Raw genomic sequence first — 18,235 nt, 5'->3', positions numbered from 1 at the left:
CGGACTGTAAAGAAAACAACTATCGCAATGTCCATATTTTACTCGTATGTTGTACAATATTATAGTATTGTGAAATTTCAATTTTCCTACCAGTTTTTTTCTATTGTTCTATTAAAATTACAGTATATAGCCTATTAACCTGTTGTATCCTATAGGATACTTTGCGAATTTAAGGGTTAAGACGGGCTAAATCGAATAGCATCAAGGATAAGACAATAGTTTGCAACGGGCCGATCGTCTTCTCGATCTCATGCAATGGCGCACGCGATGCGGGCAGCCTACCCAGCAAAGCACCACCACTACAGTCACACTCTTCTTTTTTAAGGGTTGTACAAATGAGCGCAAGCGCACGATTCCAACACGAAAGATATTTGCTCGCAATGTTGTAAATTTGCCATTCTTGAATAGGCATTTGCCGGAAGTACAGCAAGCTATTTTCGTTTCGGAACATTTGTTGGTAGTGGAGCGCTGAATCTATTTGTAACGCGTCAGACTGACGGCTGCTTCGATCGTCAAAATTATAGGTTCTGCTGAGCGGCAGCGGGAAGAAGTGTTGAGTTCGCGCAGAGTGCCTACGCCTCTCTCTTAAGCCACTAGACTTTAACTTCGTTGAAAAGTTACATAAAGACTTTGGATACCACAATCTGAGTAAGTATATGCCTATTTTACTCGTAAATGTCTTTGTACTTTGTATCAATTGCTGATATACATTAGTCAATTAGACAAAAATTAATTTGATTGCATCTTCAACTATGTCATCAAATTGTCATAACTTATGTAAGTTACAATTGGAAATTTATCTTTCGAAGAGGTGGAAAAATTCAAATATCTTGGAGCAACAGTAACAAATATAAATGACACTCGGGAGGATATTAAACGCAGAATAAATATGGGAAATGCGTGTTATTATTCGGTTGAGAAGCTCTTATCATCCAATCTGCTGTCCAAAAATCTGAAAGTTAGAATTTATAAAACAGTTATATTACCGGTTCTTCTGTATGGTTGTGAAACTTGGACTCTCACTCTGAGAGAGGAACATAGGTTAAGAGTGTTTGAGAATAAGGTTCTTAGGAAAATATTTGGGGCTAAGCGGGATGAAGTTACAGGAGAATGGAGAAAGTTACACAACGCAGAATTGCACGCATTGTATTCTTCACCTGACATAATTAGGAACATTAAATCCAGACGTTTGAGATGAGCAGGGCATGTAGCACGTATGGGCGAATCCAGAAATGCATATAGAGTGTTAGTTGGGAGACCGGAGGGAAAAAGACCTTTAGGGAGGCCGAGACGTAGACGGGAGGATAATATTAAAATGGATTTGAGGGAGGTGGGGTATGATGATAGAGACTGGATTAATCTTGCACAGGATAGGGACCGATGGCGGGCTTATGTGAGGGCGGCAATGAACCTTCGGGTTCCTTAAAAGCCATTTGTAAGTAAGTAAGTAAGTATGTAAGTTACACATTTAGGATGATAGTTTTCAACGACAAAGTTTAACTTTAAGTCTTACTGTATCCTCTTTCTGTTACAGAAGAATGTAGCTCATCGTCTTTACATTTAACTTTTAAACTCAGGAATAATATCGAAAAATTCGTATCCACTTCAAGGGGACACGTCTGTGAGTTTTAAAACTTTTACAATTTTCATCCAAAATTTATGAATTTTAAACTACCTACATAAACATACCTACAATACTATCAACTGTATAAAATTTTGTGTCATTAGGGCCAATGGTTTCGAAATGATATTTTTTAAACGTATTTTATATTGACGTCACTAAAAAGGCTCCTTGCATCACAATTTTCACAATTTTTAATTCATATTAACTAAAAAGCTTGAAAATAGTCATGGGAACATAAAGTAATTAGCTTTTTGAGCTCGATCTAAATAGAGAGCCACAATACATTTTCAAATCGATTTTCTTAATTTTTCACCATTATTTCACCACAGTGTCCCCTTAAAAGTTGCTCATAAGGTAGCATTTAAGTTCGATTTTTTCGGTTTTACCGAATACTAAATGAGCAAAAATTTGTCAAAATACTGAAATTACTACACTGTAGGCCTACGTTTAAAAAGAAATATCTTGTTTACACAAATCGCAATGGAAACATATTTTGCATATTTGTAGATATTGATTCGATATGAAAATTGTACGCGTGGTTGAGTTGTTTAAAGAAATTAATTTTGTTTATAAAATAATATACGAAAATATTAACAAAAATTAAATAGTACTATAGGTACCTATATAAGTACACTTCGCTATGACACACTGTAATAATAATAATAATAATAATAATAATAATAATAATAATAATACTTACTTACTGGCTTTTAAGGAACCCGGAGGTTCATTGTCGCCCTCACATAAGCCCGCTATTGGTCCCTATCCTGAGCAAAATTAATCCATTCTCTATCATCATATCCCACCTCCCTTAAATCCATTTTAATATTATCTTCCCATCTACGTCTCGGCCTCCCTAAAGGTCTTTTTCCCTCCGGCCTCCCAACTAACACTCTATATGCATTTCTGGATTCGCCCATACGTGCTACATGCCCTGCCCATCTCAAACGTCTGGATTAATGTTCCTAATTATGTCAGGTGAAGAATACAATGTGTGCAGTTCTGTGTTGTGTAACTTTCTCCATTCTCCTGTAACTTCAACCCTCTTAGCCCCAAATATTTTCCTAATCACCTTATTCTCAAACACCCTTAACCTATGTTCCTCTCTCAGAGTGAGAGTCCAAGTTTCACAACCATACAGAACAACCGGTAATATAACTGTTTTATAAATTCTAACTTTCAGATTTTTTGACAGCAGACTAGATGACAAAAGCTTCTCAACCGAATAATAACAGGCATTTCCCATATTTATTCTGCGTTTAATTTCCTCCCGAGTGTCATTTATATCTGTTACTGTTGCTCCAAGATATTTGAATTTTTCCACCTCTTCGAAGGATAAATCTCCAATTTTTATAGTTCCATTTCGTACAATATTCTGGTCACGAGACATAATCATATACTTTGTCTTTTCGGAATTTACTTCCAACCCCATCGCTTTACTTGCTTCAGCTAGAATTTCCGCGTTTTCCCTAATCGTTTGTGGATTTTCTCCTAACATATTCACGTCATCCGCATAGACAAGCAGCTGATGTAACCCGGTCAATTCCAAACCCTCTGTGTTATCCTGTGAACTTTCCTAATGGGATATTCTAGAGCAAAGTTAAAGAGTAAAGGTAATAGTGCATCTCCCTGCTTTAAATAATAATAATAATAATAATAATAATAATAATAATAATAATAATAATAATAATAATAAAATTTTATTAGGATATTTATACAATACAGTAGTTATCTTTCACCCAAAGAAATTTTCCTCCTCAACAAATACCCATCCTCAGCATCTTCTTTAATAAGATCTCTTCTAGTCATACTCCTTCCGACGACATCCATCCGTTGGTCTCTTGGTTTTCTTCTTCTTTTCCTTCCCTCCGCAGCCCACTCCAGCATCATCTTCGGAATGTTTCCATTTTCCATCCTTTTCATGTGTCCAAATCATTTTCATCTTCTTTATTCAATTTCTTCAATAACGTTCTCTTTACCCCCATAATTTCTCTAATTCTTTGATTTATAATTTTTTCCCTTCTTGATTTTCTCGCTACTCTTCACCGGGAGTCCATTTCAGTGGCCAATAATTTGTTTTCGTGTATTCTGTCTGATGTCTAAGATTCTACCCCATACATAACATAAGTTAACACTTTGTACCAACGACTTATGACTTAGAAATGAGAGTGTTTGACGAGGATGGCGATAATGATAATGATAATAATAATAATAATAATAATAATAATAATAATAATGAGAGATTAATAAAAATTTAGAATTCTGTTGCAAAATGGAACTCTTCAATGAAAATACGACCATATTACAAAATTTTCAGTGAATAAAACATTAATAGTAATATGCGTTACAAGAGCGGTATGTTGAAGTTTTCATGTTCGAGGAAAAGTTCGAAAAAGCGAAACGTAGTTGAGCTTTTTTAATTTTCGAGAATTGAAAGAAAACATACCGCTCGTGTATCGTACATTATTTTGTGCGAAGATCGTTTATTACATACCTGAAAGAGCAATTTCTAATTAGTTGCAATGAAATCTCCATCTTGGTTTCTGTTCAATGACGGCAAATTAGCAAAACAAAAATATCTATCTTCAACATTGTTGCTTTAAAATGTTTTCTGTGTTTACTATACTCCAGCAGGCCGTGATATACGTCTGTCTTTTTTTTTTCCCCCAGTCTATAAATGCGAACTTAAAACAAACGGTAAGGTTATGTAATGATTTTTCATTTTAATATTTTAACAATATTATTTATGTAACATATTGCAGTACTAACATCGGCATCTGGAATCTTGTTGATTTTTTCACGGCTTCTTTAATGTTACTTGCATCACGAATGCAATAACTTTAGTGGAGTTGTAGAGTTTACTTAATTTTTGCAAATATTTAAAAACAATAATTAACAGTGCAATTTAGGTGAAATTGCAGTGGTAAGTTTCCAATTTATAATTATTACTATATTGAACGTCTCTAAAAATAATATGTTAAAAGCCTAAAGCAGTAAAATCAATATGTCACTTAAGCGGTAAGAAGAGGGAAATTGTTATGTGTGTTAGGTTGGGAATACTGAATGAGGAATTTTAGACTTTCCGCGGATTGGTTTTGTGCGGAAACCAAGCAAATACGCACGATCTCGCACAAAAATATCTTTAGAATTAAGTTCAAACTAAAATAGTTGATCAATTACTGCAAAGTATACAAATATAAAACCTTCTTAATACTATTTCTGTTGAAGAAGAAAACTTTAATTTCTACCACTAAAGCACTTATTTAGTACAGCATTTTAAGTGCAGTGGACTAGGAGACAATACGTTATATACCATGAAAACAAGGCTTCAATGTCCAAAATATGCAGAATCTAACACAATTAAAATCAGAAACGATAATTTTAGTATTTTGGTAAATTTTATCTGCAATGTCAAATTTTATTTTTTAAATAAATTTCAGGAACTTCGTACATTCACAGAACTCTTTCGATCACAAAAGTAAGTGGATATTAGGTATGACACCCATTAAATAAATTTAGGTAACATTTTACTAAAATTTCGTGACTAGGAACTTACGTTTAACTACGTTGAAACAAATTGTATTTAGGTTCAAATATTTTTGTGCGAGATCATGCATATTTGCTTGGTTTCCGCACAAAACCAATCCGCGGAAAGTCTAAAATTCCACATTCAGTATTCCCAACCTAACACACATAACAATTTCCCTCTTCTTACAGCTTAAGTGACATATTGATTTTACTGCTTTAGGATTTTAACATATTATTTTTAGAGACGTTCAATATAGTAATAATTATAAATTGGAAACTTACCACTGCAATTTCACCTAAATTGCACTGTTAATTATTGTTTTTAAATATTTGCAAAAATTAAGTAAACTCTACAACTCCACTAAACTTACTGCATTCGTGATGCAAGTAACATTAAGGAAGCCGTGAAAAAATCAACAAGATTCCAGACTCATCATAGACTGGAGGAAAAAAAAAAGACAGACGTATATCACGGCCTGTTGGAGTATAGTAAACACAGAAAACATTTTAAAGCAACAATGTTGAAGATAGATATTTTTGTTTTGCAAATTTGTCGTCATTGAACAGAAACCAAGATGGAGATTTCATTGCAACTAATTAGAAATTCTTCTTTCAGGTATGTAATAAACGATCTTCGCACAAAATAATGTACGATACACGAGCGGTATGTTTTCTTTCAATTCTCGAAAATTAAAAAAGCTCAACTACGTTTCGCTTTTTCAAACTTTTCCTCGAACATGAAAACTTCAACATACCGCTCTTGTAACGCATATTACTATTAAAAACAACTGCGCACGACTTGCTAAAATTGTTTTAATTTGTTTTGGAGGCTTAGTAAACCTGTGTAAGATATAAATGAGTACATGTATGCAAATTATTGTGCTATTTTTAGATACTTCGGTAATGTAGCCTATGCTTTAAACTAATGCGGACAAGTGCGTAGTTCTGGATTAAGGAATAGGTCGCTGGTACGAAGCTGCGCTAAAGCACGTGTTCGAATCCCGCTTTGACTTAGTTTGTCAAAGATTCTTCCCAAAAGTAAGACGGATATCAGGTAATCTATAGCGAACGCCGGTCTTATCTCGATATCACAAATTACACCGACGCTAGATAACCTCGGAGATGATAAAGCGTCGTTAAATTTACAATTAAAATAAATTAAAATGTAGACAGCGCAGTAGAAATCTTAAACACCGAGAAAGCAAAACTCAAATGACTACGTGATACAGAGTGATATTTATTTTTTATTTATTTATTTTGCTAATAATTGTAACTTACTTACAAATGGCTTTTAAGGAACCCGAAGGTTCATTGCCGCCCTCACATAAGCCCGCCATCGGTCCCTATCCTGTGCAAGATTAATCCAGTCTCTATCATCATACCCCACCTCCCTCAAATCCATTTTAATATTACCTTCCCATCTACGTCTCGGCCTCCCTAAAGGTCTTTTTCCCTCCGGCCTCCCAACTAACACTCTATATGCATTTCTGGATTCGCCCATACGTGCTACATGCCCTGCCCATCTCAAACGTCTGGATTTTAAGTTCCTAATTATGTTAGGTGAAGAATACAATGCGTGCAGTTTTGTGTTGTGTAACTTTCTCCATTCTCCTGTAACTTCATCCCTCTTAGCCCCAAATATTTTCCTAAGCACCTTATTCTCAAACACCCTTAACCTATGTTCCTTTCTCAGAGTGAGAGTCCAAGTTTCACAACCATACAGAAGAACCGGTAATATAACTGTTTTAATAATTGTAACAAAAAATATAATATAAAGAGAAAAAATTTTAGCTCGCTCCTGAAAGAGTAGAACTCGTGATCAGGGGCGGATTCCTGAATTGAAATTAAGAAGCATATAATAAAATTTGTCTATGTCTACGCAATAAGAATATATAAATTTAAATTTTCAATTTTTGAATTCCCCGATCGCTATAAAATATTCTACACAGAGTTCCATCATCTTTTTTTTCCAGAAGAAAAGCACTGGTGGTGGTGGTGGTTGTTATTGTTGTTGTTGTTGTTATTATTATTATTATTATTATTATTATTATTATTATTATTATTAAAATAAGTGTGTCGCGGTATAACGGGCGTTGAGTAAGGTCTGTCGTCAGTCAGAAAAGGTTGGGAACCACTGATTTAACCTATAACCTACATACATTTGTCACAAATAAATTGTTTTATCCCTCCGGCATCTACACAAATCTAATGGTACCACTCTTTTTGCTTTCTCTGGCACTGAATCCATTTCTCTTTCTTAATAGATCTTGGATCATCATAAAACAAAACTGCGACAAATTTTTGCTAACACCACTCCTCGTCGAAATGAGCGGGTTTGACAGTTTTTTAATTGATGTTCTTGTTAGTCGAGGGGTAACATTAGTAGCAAAGAACTAGCTAGATACAGAATAGACTTCGTGGGAGTACAAGAGGTTAGGTTAGATGGGAATGGCATATCACAAGTAGGCGATTACTTGTTGTATTATGGGGAAGGAAACTATAATCACCAATTAGGAACAGGATTCTTTGTACATAAAAAATAAAATCAGCAGTAAAAAAGATCGAATTTATCAGTGACAGGTTATCATATTTAGTACTTAAGGGTAGATGGTGCGACATCATAGTTATAAATGCTCACGCCCCTACAGAAGAGAAAGACGACCATATAAAGGATAGCTTCTATGAGGAATTGGAACATACTTTTGATCAGTTCCCTAGATATCACATGAAAATTTTATTGGGGGATTTAAACGCTAAAGTAGGACGGGAGGATATTTTTAAACCAACAATTGGAAAAGAGAGACTACACATAAGTAGTAATGACAATGGAGTTAGGTTAGTCAACTCTGCCACATCAAAAAATTTAATTGTCAAGAGTATAACATTTCCCCATAAGGATATACATAAATATACTTGGTAAATATGGGAAATGCGTGTTATTATTCGGTTGAGAAGCTTTTGTCACCTAGTCTGCTGTCAAAAAATCTAAAAGTTAGAATTTATAAAACAGTTGTTCTGTATGGTTGTGAAACTTGGACTCTCACTTTGAGAGAGGAACAGAGATTAAGGGTGTTTGAGAATAATGTTCTTAGGAAAATATTTGGGGCTAAGAGGGATGAAGTTACAAGAGAATGGAGAAAGTTACACAACGCAGAGCTGCACGCATTGTATTCTTCACCTGACATAATTAGGAACATTAAATCCAGACGTTTGAGATGGGCAGGGCATGTAGGACTTATGGGCGAATCTAGAAATGCATATAGAGTGTTAGTTGGGAGGCCGGCGGGAGAAAGACCTTTGGGGAGGCCGAGACGTAGATGGGAAGATAATATTAAAATGGATTTGAGGGAGGTGGGATATGATGGTAGAGACTGGATTAATCTTGCTCAGGATAGGGATCAATGGCGGGCTTATGTGAGGGCGGCACTGAACCTCCGGGTTCCTTAAAAGCCTTTTGTAAGTAAGTTCTTGTTCATCACTAAAACTTTGGAGGGCGCTGACGTTCTGGTGTTTTTAGGATCCATGCGTTCTCTATCTCTATTCTGCAGCGTATTATAAGGAATTTTAAACAGCTTCGCAGTTTCTTCAATAGACATGAAACCTCTCACTGCAGCAAGAGCCTCTTCCGTATCATTTTCTGTCCACGTTTTCTCTTTTTTACTTTTATATATTCCCATTTACAACAGTAAAATAAAAAAATATAAAAACTACCGTTAAATAAACGTGAACAAGCGAGCGAAACGGGATCGGGATCACCCTCCGAAGTAGTGTAATTTTCAACAGGAGGTTGGCAACACTGGTAACATTATACGAGATTTCATTATAGGTTATGTTCACAAAGAGAGCTTTATTTGATTTCATATCCAGTAAAATATGTATATAAACGTTTTGGTACCAAAAATCATTAAATTAGTACATAAAGAAAAGAAGAAAAACAGACCGTTCTGCGGTAGGCTTATGTTTGAAATTATTTCGTAGCGGTTTAAATACTGGTTACAGAAATCCAAGCTGAAACTGTAACAATACTTCTCAACAGAAAGCTTCTCCCAATAACCACCAGTAGTTGCCACTTTTCAACACAAAAAATTGCGCGAATAGTCCCGGAAAATCAAAAGCAATCGAAGTCACCCGCCTTGAAAATGCGATCGGAATCGTCCTACTCTAGGCCTACCCTACATGACGCTGTAGAAATACTGAAAATTAAATGTTTAATCGGAAATTAATTTGCACTTTCTATAGTTTTAGATCTTCTGTATATAATAATGTATTACATATTAAGAAAATCTTGTGCCGTATGTAACATAGCCGATTTTCACTTCCTTTGTGAGCAACATTCATAGTGAGTAGCAAGCTGCACTCAAAGCAGTAAGCTATAGCCTCAATCCTGTCGCTGCTGAAATTAGGACACCTGTTAGTAATTATGCCAAGAATATTTGCCTAACATGGGTACGGGGTCATGTAGCCACCATAGGAACAGAAAGAGTCTCAAATCGCTGAAGAAGTTGCGTCATGTATTTTGGTGGTACGCTTATATGATAAGATATATGAGATATGATATGATATGATATGATATGATATGATATGATATGATATGATATGATATGATATGATATGATATGATATGATATGATATGATATGATATGATATGATATGATATGATATGATATGATATATGATATATGATATATGATATATGATATAATATGATATGATATGATATGATATGATATGATATGATATGATATGATATATGATATAATATAATATGATATGATATGATATGACATGATATGATATATGATACGATACGATATATGATATATGATATGATATGATATGATATGATATGATATATGATATGATATGATATGATATGATATGATATGATATGATATATGATATATGAAGAGTCCACTGCAAGAATGATGGATGTCACTTTCTTGTCGAAAATGAACCAAGGCTGTCAATGCATAGGTTGAGACATATAGAATATACATAGAGAGTTACATGGCATTAACACTGATAGTCATTGTCCAGTAATGATCGGAAAATCTCAGTTACGCTTTCAGCGCTAAGCATTTCAAACTTTCAATTGCGTCTCCTGCAAAATGTGTTCCAAATGACATCCATCATTCTTGCAGTGGACTCTTCATATGATATGACATGAAATGATATATGATATGATATGTGATATGATATGATATGATATGATATGACATGATATGATATATGATACGATACGATATATGATATATGATATGATACGATACGATATATGCTATAATATGATATGATATGATATATGATGCGATATGATATATGATGTGATATGATATATGATATGATATGATGTGATGTGATGTGATGTGATGTGATGTGATATATGATGTGATATGATATGATATGATATGATATGATATGATATGATATATGTTGTGATATATAATGTGATATATGCTATGATAGGATATGATATTATATATGATATATGATAATGATATGTAATATTTACTTGCAAATGGCTTTTAAGGAACCAACAGGTTCATTGCCACCCTCACATAAGCCCGCCATCGGTCCCTATCCTGTGCAAGATTAATCCATTCTCTATCATCATATCCCACCTCTCTCAAATCCATTTTAATATTATCCTCCCATCTACGTCTCGGCCTCCCCAAAGATCTTTTTCCCTCCGGCCTCCCAACTAACACTCGATATGCGTTTCTGGATTCGCCCTTACGTGCTACATGTCCTACCCATCTCAAACGTCTGGATTTAATGTTCCTAATTATGTCAGGTGAAAAATACAACGCGCGCAGTTCTGTGTTGTGTGACTTTCTCCATTCTCCTGTAACTTCATCCTTCTTAACCCCAAATATTTTTCCTAATAACATGACACATGATATGATATGATATATGATATGATATGATATGATATGATATGATATGATATGATATGATATGATATGATATGATATGATATATGATATATGATAAGGTATTATATGATATATGATATGAGATATGATATCATATGACATGATATGATATACGATTGTCCAACAACTCACCTGGTCTTGCTTGTCCTTCACATTCCTGTATACGAGCCAACATTCCCCTTCTTTACATTACTTTCAACATTTTTACATGTTACGTGACTCTCTATCGTCTGACACTTATTCTTTATATTCTCCCTTCCTTACCATTTCCCCCTCTTCATCAACTCTCCTATTTCCTCTGCTTATCATATATTTACTATTTCACATCCTCTACTCGTCAACTGTTTCTCTACTGTATGATTTCTCACTCTTCTAATTTCTTCCTTCTTTCATTACTTTCACTAAACTCACACACATTTTCTTAAGTTATAGCCTGACTTCCCTTTACTAGTACTCATTTGTCTCCCACTATCTGGTCACTTCCCACTGTCTGTAGTCCCCTTTCTAGACGAATTTCACCAATTTCTCAGTACTCGAAGCTACTGTATATCTCTTCCCCCTAAGCGGAGGCAAAAATAACGTCTCACAATGTAATAATTTCGCAGCGCCTGACAGAACTGCAACCGACACAGTAGGTGAGTGAAAGAAGTTGCCGCCTCAGGAAGCAAATTGCAATTACATTTTTAGCGCCTTGCTTATGAGGCAATAAACCAAACAAACTTGTCAGCGTTAATGATCGTCGTAACAAGGGGGGTTACAATAATTTGAAACGTTGCATTCTGACTTTCCCTCGCATTCAGAAACACGTGCCAAAATCACTTTTGAGTCGGTATTTTTGTAGCCTGTCTGCCTGTCTCCATTCCATCTTCCTTCCTTATTCTTGTTTTACCTTATTTTACATCGATATACAAGCCAGTGCGGTTTATGGGAGGAAAGATATATCTTTTGACCAACACTAGACTCTCTGACATTGAAACGTCACTGACCGTGTGGCGTCATTCAGGGCCACCGCGGTGTCGTCACAGAACAAGTAAACACAAAGGACAAATAACCATTCCCATAGAATGCAGATACATCTCCGCCCGTACGGGAAATCGAACTACAGATCGTTTGGTTGGGAAGCACATATCCTAGGCAATTCACAGAGCCATATCGGCAAACTAATAGTCATACACGTAATGAAACTCAATCTCTATCAATGCAATTTACAAACAAATCGTATTTCTCTCAATTGTGCGCATTATCTTCCACATTTTGCACTTCCCTCTCCGAATGGGACCATTTCATTTTAAATGCTGTAGTTGAAAGGGATTTCACGTCCTTTTCACTTACCTTGTTCCTAAATATTTCAATCTAATCTCTAACAATAATGACCGACACTTGGACCAAATTGTTCCGCCCAGAGGACTCCCAGTATTGGCATAGAGGAGAGATAGCATGACCGGCGCTATCACGCGACCACGTGCAGAGGCGAGAGAGAGGGGCTGTACGTACCAACATTTGAGCAAATTTTGCTATTTTTGACACGCAAGCTGCATCGTTGAACACACGCCAACATTGCAAGTCTGTCTGACATCGGTAAACCAAACCTTGTGTACATACGTTTGTCCGACCCACCCTCGTCCTGGATTATAATGCGTAGCAGAAACATTCTAGGAACTCTAGCAGAAGCTTTGTAATTAATTGTAACACAGTCTTCTTGTGTATATAACCAACTTAATGAGAAAACAATCAAGGGTTATATAAACACGGCTTTGTTTCATACAGCCTATTGTACAAGGTCATTAACGAGAATTTACTGTCACTTAGGGAGCTTATGTCTGAAGACATTCAGAGCAAGAAATGTCATATAAACATGTGACCTAATCTCAATATTTAAACTAATTTGAAGTTGTTAGTAAAATACCTTTTTTTCTTTAGTTTTAAGGATAAAAAATTATACAAATAATAATAAAATAATTATGATTTATTTTAGCTGGTAGAGTTAAGGCCGTAAGGCCTTCTCTTCCACTCAACCAGCAAAAAGTATATATACATAAGCATGAACTTACAAAGAATTCAACAATTTGATTTAGATGAGAGTTAACATGTATACAAGATTTATTTACGAATTAAACAACAAAATACTATGAACTATTAAGTAAACACTGAAATAAACTGTGTAGCAGAATTAAACTAAAATACATAGAATGTTAATATATTTCAAATAATATTAGATAATAGAAAGAGATTATTATGAGACAATTTTGAAAATACAGCACTATCAGGATGATGTCTAAAGAAAGAAGTAACAATGTGGTCAGTGATAGTTTAAATCAGTATGATTGGAGTGAAATGCTAATAAGGTTATCTTTTAAGCTGTTTTAAAGGTGTTTATTGTCTTGCAGCCCCTAATACTTTGTGACAAGGAATTCCATTGACGCGAGGTAGAGAATTAATCATTCAGAAGTATCATTTCTTGAACTGGCTAGTGTTCTGAAGCTAAAAATGTGTTGTTAATTGCTTTGTACAGATTTTGTTTTTCAATTTTGAACTAAAAATTACATTATTCTTACGCACTTATCACAAAAACTGTTACAAATCATGCGACTTTAGGAATTTGATTATTTACAGTTTAATTATGCATCCTAATGAACAATCTTTAAGAATTTACAAGAGCGGCATGATTTGTAGTCTAATAATTGTTTGAAAAATGCGTAAGAAAATGTAATTTTGTAGTTAAAAATCGGAAAAAATAATTCTGTACGAAGCAACTATGGAATTCACAACACATTTTTAGCTTCAAAATACTAGCTAATTAAAGAAATTATACAGACAAAGAATGAACTATTCAGGAGTAATATATTTTTTTTACTCTTAAAACTCAAGAATAATGGTAGTTTACAAACAACTTTACATTAGTGTAGCTCTGAAAATATTGAAATTAGGACAAATGTTTATACGACATTTTTTGCTCAGAATGTCTTCGGAAATAAGCTCCGTAAGTGATGGTAAATCCTCGTGAATCACCCTGTATAATTATGTCACATTATCTCATGCACTCGATGTTTACGCAAATGCCTATTTTATATTAATGAACGTTTTGAAAACCTTAAGTTGAAAGTCGCAAATCATTAAGCAACCTGACTGATGGAGCTTCGTATTGCCCGTTTTACATTAATGACACCTGTGGAGTAACGGTCAGCGCGTCTGGCTGCAAAACCAGGTGGCCCGGGTTCGAATCCCGGTCGGGGCAAGTTACCTGGTTGAGGTTTTTTCCGGGCTTTTCCCTCAACCCAATACGAGCAAATGCTGGGTAACATTCGGTGTTAGACCCCGGACTCATTTCACCGGAATTATCACCTTCATATCATTCAGACGCTAAATAACCTGAGATGTTGATACAGCGTCGTAAAATAACCCAATAAAATAAAATAAATATATTAATGAACTTTATGAGAACCCTAAAATATACATATGGGAATAATTGAACTACTTAATGGAGGTTAATATTGTCTATTTTGTGTAAAATAATTTTTCGAGAGCATTAAAATATACACACGCGAAAAATTCAGCACACTGATAAAGTTTCATATTGTCTATTTTATATGAATCAATAGAGGAATCATCAAGCAATGTGATGAAGTTTTAATTGTCTACTTTATATGAATTAAGTCTTTCAGAACCTTAAAATATAAATACGCGAAATCATTAAGCAATTTGATGGAAGTTTTTTTACTTAGTTATTTAACGACGCTATATTAATTACGAGCAGCAGACAAATGTTTAAATACGTGACCGAATTTGGGAGTGCAGGATTTTCTAAATGTGTACAGGGCATTAATAGAATCGAAATTATTCTATAGGTCTAACGTTAAAATATGGAGCAGCACAGAGAGTATAAATATCGATAAGTTAAAACCTGTTCTAGAATGCTTTCATTCATTAGCATTTTTTTTTTCGTAGTATGTATTTATTCTTAAAAGACACGATTTTTGTCTGTTGAATATCTGAAAACCACTCACATTACTGAAAAGTTCCATTCAATGTATTAATTGCTTTCATAATTTTCCGTCTTCTAAATTATTTGATCGACAGAAAGAGTTACGCAACTTAGTCGCGAATCCTTAGTCTGTTATGGATTTGTTCTAATACTTAATAAAATTGTAGTAATCCTTCCTAACTAATGAATGCTAAGAAACTAGATTTCATGATTCATATAAGTACAGACGATTCATGTGTGCTGTCTTTCATTGTAGAAGTTAAGTGAAATTTTCGACAAAATTTTAGATGAAATACCGCAAAGTTCTCCATAAACTTTGTAATTAGTTATCTATGATTTCTTAAAAATACAGTAGAACCTCTATTATCCGTGGTAATGAAGGGGGTTTAATGAACGGTTAATCGAAAAATCGGATAATCCGTACCATAAAATATTTTCTTAAATTATGTGAATTATGTGAACTTTCGTCATTTTCTCCGTGGTCTTGTGTTTAATACGTTTGGTAGTGAATCAGAAGTTCATCAATTTAAGTTCGGTTGTTAATGTCGTGTTTTTAAGGGATAAGAAAGCTTCTTGTAATGGCTGTCATCGGAAAGATAGGAATAGTAGAGGTCTCATGTTGCAGATTTCCATACTGTATACACCTAATCTCTTTGATTTTTATTAAATGAATCTAGTATTGTGATGCGAGATGACCCACATTTTCTCTGTCTCCAAACCACTTAATTATATCCATTTTGTTAGATAGCACAACACGTTTTCTTTTAACACTCATGGAATACATTTTATCTTTAAGTTGTACAGTATGGCAACTCGAACAGTGGAACTGTGTAAGTGTAAATGCCTGTAATAACACACTCTAGAAAAAATGCGTATACTAATATAACGTACAATAGTGTCTACTTCATATATTTCTGATAGCAAAAAAAAAAATAAAATAAAATAAAGGGAGAGAGAGACAGTCGGATAATCCGCTAATCGGATAATAGGATGGCGGATAATCGGGGTTCTACTGTAATTGTACTTCCACATATTCAGTATGTATGTAGCCTATGTGCGTTATCCCAGAAAATGTGTGACGACACATTATAAATATAAAAGTTTAAAAATTTTTCGAGAGCATTAAAATATACTTACGCGGAAAATTCAGCAGACTGATAAAGTTTCATACTGCCTATTTTATATGAATCAAGAGGCGAATCATCACATTGCTTAATGATTCAAAACTGGGTGTCTCTAGGCTTACCAGCATTTCTTTTTCCTGAGCGGGGATAAAAGCTCAACAGTCTCCCTTGTGATAAACCATTCATCATACTTTTTGTTCGGATTAAGTTTTCTGACATAGCTATTTTAAAAACACGAAAGAAGGCAAAATCATTTAAAAGTCGAATTTCTAACCTTATAGATAATTTCTTCTACATCTGCGTGAGGCAGTTTGGAGCATGAAAACAAACAATTTGGCATGTTTACGAGCAACGCCCAGTTTGTTGAACGAGAGTGTACACCAACTTGTATTAACACACTTCTTTCCCAAGAAAGCTGATACGGGGTTGCAGCTACACTATACATAATCCGCAATGTATTAAATGTGCTGACACGAGGCTGGGGATGCCTGCACGCGACAGACCTCCGCACCTTTCGCATGTCACAGTGTCCAAAGAAAGGAAGGCAGGCTGATCGAAATAACTCATTATTTTTATACAGCCAAAATTCGCTGTAAAATGCACACTTCAAGCCGTGCTTGGAGGGCGTGACCCAGAATTACCTTTTTAAGCATAAGTGAACTACGCAACAAAGGGCAGAATCTAAACATACACCAGCGAATAGGAATTATAAAGAATGGACACTGAGCGAATTTGCCTGTGTTTTGTTTCTCTGTGCGCCAGCGTTTAGTTCCACTTTCAAGCGTTAGAAGTTAGTGTAATTGAGCATACGCAAGATAATAACTGAGAATAGAGTTGAGACACGGGATCCAAACATCGCCTACCTTATTGCATAATCCAGTAACGCTTTGCTTCAAATAAATCCAAGTTAATGGCTTTTCCTTATTTCTCAGTGACAAACTAGTTGTAATAATAATATTTTATATTTCAGATATAATAAATTATATTATAAAATAATATAATACATTATAAAATTAAGTATCGAATTCGTTTAATATTAGTATATAATATAATATAGGTATATGGTTTTACTTCTCGTAAGAGTTTTGTTTTTCCATTTTCAGCGCTATCAAATCATTACATATTTTAATTGTTGTTGGGGTCAACGTCTCAACTCTCATTATGAAGGAACTCTAGAGTCTAGACATTACAGTTAATGACGGATTTATTATTTTATGGATCCAATTTATTTTATTTGAGTACATAATGTACCTAGATGCATTAATTATATGTGTTATATTTCCGCTGTGTGAGCTGCTAGCTGGTGTGATGTCAGCGCCAACTCTAGGGAGAAAGCAGAATCTCACGCTTTAGCTGGCTTGAAGGTCATTGAAATCAGCCCGGCTACATCAAAGGTACCGACGCGAAGTGTCCATTCTTTATAATCTCTATTCGCTGCATACACGATCTCATTTCAGTAATTTATGATAAAGTAATTTAGTGATTCATTTTAACTAGAAGATAATCCCTTCGGTGCTAGAACATATGCCTATCATTCCGTGAACTCTATTCTATATTCTAACATTATAAAGAATAATAAGAATACGTTTTATTAATAAAAGAATAGGCTTATTCAGCTATAAATCTGTTTCAAAACAATCATACGCGGTCGCCATTTTTACCTCCTATCTTTAGTAGCCTTTTTGTACGGAAATGAACACAATTCATAAGATGTTAGCAACATAATTTTATTTTATAACATACACTAGACGTTATTTAACGGATATTGGGATGCCAACTGCCAAGGTTCCCTCTTATTCTTCTTCTTTTTTTGATTATGTACAATAAACTATCAGAGAAAGTTCGAAATTGAATATATTAGAAGAAAATCTATAAACGAATAGAAAAAAAACACGGAAATTTTACTTGAAGCAAGTAAAGCGATAGGTTTGGAAGTAAAATCAGAAAAGGCGAAGTATATGATTATGTCTCGTGAACAGAATACTGTACGAAATGGAAAATAAAAATGGAAAATTTATCCTTCGAAGAGGTGGAAAAATT

The 18,235-nt window shown here is 34.6% G+C and overlaps 1 protein-coding gene across 1 annotated transcript in view; it reads left to right on the top strand.

Moving 5' to 3' along the window:
- The first annotated feature begins 460 nt into the window (after positions 1-460).
- LOC138697633 (uncharacterized) overlaps positions 461-18,235 on the top strand; it is a 262,595-nt gene continuing 244,820 nt past the window's right edge. The window contains exon 1 of the mRNA XM_069823047.1: positions 461-648. The gene's annotated coding sequence lies outside the window, so the exon portion shown is untranslated. The remainder of the gene's footprint in view (positions 649-18,235) is intronic.

Source organism: Periplaneta americana, chromosome 4, assembly GCF_040183065.1.
Source record: "Periplaneta americana isolate PAMFEO1 chromosome 4, P.americana_PAMFEO1_priV1, whole genome shotgun sequence".
Taxonomy (NCBI): domain Eukaryota; kingdom Metazoa; phylum Arthropoda; class Insecta; order Blattodea; family Blattidae; genus Periplaneta; species Periplaneta americana.
The sequence above is the reverse complement of the archived record's forward strand: the minus strand, read 5'-3'. Positions and strand labels throughout refer to the sequence as shown.